Genomic DNA, 3,269 nt, shown 5'->3' with positions numbered 1-3,269 from the left:
TTCTCTCTCCGCCTGGTCTGACCGGGACGGGGCGGGACTCCTGCCTCCTCCCTGCGCTCATCCCGCCCTGTGGGCAGCCCTCTGCCTCGCAGCTCCATCGGGCTGGGTCAAGATTCCGGAGCGTACAGAGAGTCCTCGATTTACAGCCATTCGTTTAATGGCCGTCACAAGTTAGACACCCCCCCCCCACTCCTCACGCACCCACTTTTAGAGTCTGTTTCTGTTGGTCCCCTCTGGGAGGAGGTTTCTAACTATTGGTCTGCTTTTGGGAGGGGGGGGGTTGGACTAGATGACCTACAAGGTCCCTTCCAACTCTCTTAATCTGTATCTGTTTTTAGTGGGACTTCCAGATTCTTTTAAGAGTTTTGTTCCCTGTGGCCATCGGTCTGGTGAACTCGCAGGATTTGGTTTTTCTGGCCAAGTACGTGGATACATTCAAACTAGACTCCGATGTTTTTCTGAGTCATCGAATGTACGTATGTGGATAGGTGGGTATATGTATAATTTTATTTATTTATTTTGTCATGTTGATGCGGTGTATATTGGAGGTGGTGACCCTTCGAGAGCTGTATGCAACGAAAGTTCATTTTAAAGTATGCCAATTAGTGTACATTCAAAGTGACAATAAAATTATTCTATTCTATTCTTATTTGTTCCTTTTTTAATTCTATTCTATTCTATAGAATATTTGTAGCTCAACATTGAATTATGGGGTCTTTGGTGCTCTCTGAGTTTTACTGTTTTCTTGAAGATGTTTTATGACCCAACTAGGTAACATCATCAGTGCTAGACGGGGATTCTATTGTTATTCCTATTCCTTTTTTTAAAAGATTTTTATTAACAAACATGTAAAATACACACACACACACACACACAAAAATTAGACGTACACATTTATACAATACAGTGCGAACAGGAACTTCCTGTTTTTTATATTAGCAATCATCAGTCGATATCGCTCACCTTATATTACTTCCCCTTCTATCGTATTTCATTTAGATTTCACCATTCTTAACCCCTCTTATTTTACTCATAACTATTATTCTTGAGTGTTGTTATATTCTTTCATTGATTTTTGTTTCTTTCCTCCATCCACCTATACCATTTATCCCATATCTGGTAGAATTCTGATTCTTCCTTTCCCTGTATTTCTTTAGTTAGTTTATCCATTTCGGCACAGTCCAATACTCTTTCTTATTATTTCATCTTCATTTGGGGTTAATTTGTTTTTTCATTTCTGGGCAAAGGCAATCCTTGCCGCTGTAAGTATATGTAGTATTAAATACTGGATTTCTTTTTTGTATTTCACCGACATAATTCCTAATAAAAAAAACTTCAGGTTTCCATTCTATTTTAACCCCTGTTATTGCCTCCAGCCAATTTTTGATCCTTTTCCAAAAAATTTTTGCCTCCTCACAGGTCCTCCTATTCCTATTCCTATTCCTATTCCTATTCCTATTCCTATTCCTATTCTTATTCTTATTCCTATTCTATTCTATTCTATTCTACTCTCCTATTCCTATTCCTATTCCCTTCTCCTCTCCTATTCCTATTCTCTTCTCCTCTTCCTCTTCCTCTTCCTATTCTCTTCTCTTCTCCTATTCCTATTCCTATTCCTATTCCTATTCCTATTCCTATTCTCTTCTCCTATTCCTATTCCTATTCCTATTCCTATTCCTATTCCTACCCTACCCTACCCCACTCCACTCCACTCCATTCAACAATTGTTTCTTGTCCTGGTGCTTTGGAAAATAGGTTGACCCCCCCCCCTTTGTGGCAGCCCCTCAAAGGCTGGAATACTGCTATCATGCCACTCCTAATTCTTCTTTTCTTTAGATTTTAGATTGGCCGATACTTGTACAGAAACTACGCCAATGGGGCTTCCGCGATGTGCTTTTCTGTGGGGAATTGGACCTGGGTTGAAGAATTCATACCACATCCTTAGGAAAGGCAGATTTAACGAGTCAGGGGCAGCCCGTGCCGTCCCAGCCCATTTTGCTGGTTGTGGTTCAATGCCTTGCCGTGAAGCCAGAAAGCGTAACCGGATGGAATGAAGCGTGTGAATGCAGCCCTTGAAGAGAAAACTATACTCACGGGTTAGTTTGGCTTGTTTGTGTGAACACAACACACTAAGCTTTGGAATATCCCAAGGCAATTCATTTGTTTATAAAAAGTGTGATCCCCAAACTAAGAAACTCTTATCATTAATTCATGTGACACTCTTAATTCGCACAAAATTCTAAGAGAATGCCTGGATTTCAGAGGCAAGCTTCAGTGGCAATCAATGTCAATCTTCCAGTATTTGAGGAGTGGCCACATTTATTTGCAGGAAATAAAACATATTTTTTCTCTTGTCCTTCTGTTCCCTTCCCTTGCCTTGCCAGAGAAGATAAATTCCTTGATAATGATAGTAAAATTCCAGTACTTATTAAAATTCCCAATTTAAACAGATGTAAAACAGGACACGGTGACTCAGTAGCTAAGATACTCAAAGTTTGGCGGTTTGAATCCCTAGGGCCACGTAATGGAGTGAGCTCCCGTTACTTGTCCCAGCTTTTGCCAACCTAGCAGTTCAAAAGCATGTAAAAATGCAATTAGAAAAATAGGAACCATCCTTGGTGGGAAGGTAACAGCGTTCCGTGCGCCTTCGGTGTTTAGTCATGCCGGCCACATGACCACGGAGATGTCTTCGGATAGCGTTGGCTCTTCGGCTTTGAAATGGAGATCAGCACCGCCCCCTAGAGTCGGGAATGACTCGCACGCAATATGCGGGGGAACATTTACCTTTACCTAAAACAGGAAAAAACTTCTCTCCTGGCTGATATCAAGGCTTAAGACCAAGAGTCGCTTCTCATGGAATGGGTGGCTACACGGTATAAATTTGATTATTTAATAAATAAAATGTCCCATGACATTTCTAGCATAGACGGAATGCCAGTCCATGTGTGTCCATGCGTGAACATTGAGAACAGAAAAGAACCATGCTTTCATGAACTGGGAATGTATTCAACACCTGATTATGGTGTGTAAACCTTCCAATCTGTATCCTCCATCTCCCTTTTTTTCAAGAATGACTCACCCCATTATGCCATCATGGGCAGCAATCACATGCAGCTCACTCAAAAGGTGCGACTGACTCAACTCTTAAAGGAAAGCTGTGCGATAACGCAATCCAGAGATTATTTCTGATAACATACCAAGGAGCTGCCGTGTTCACAAGACATGCTTATTATGGTGAATGATGGTTCGCTGAAACCCGTTTTGGGGCT

Source organism: Thamnophis elegans, chromosome 7, assembly GCF_009769535.1.
Source record: "Thamnophis elegans isolate rThaEle1 chromosome 7, rThaEle1.pri, whole genome shotgun sequence".
Lineage (NCBI taxonomy): Eukaryota > Metazoa > Chordata > Lepidosauria > Squamata > Colubridae > Thamnophis > Thamnophis elegans.
This window is presented reverse-complemented; position numbering follows the sequence as displayed.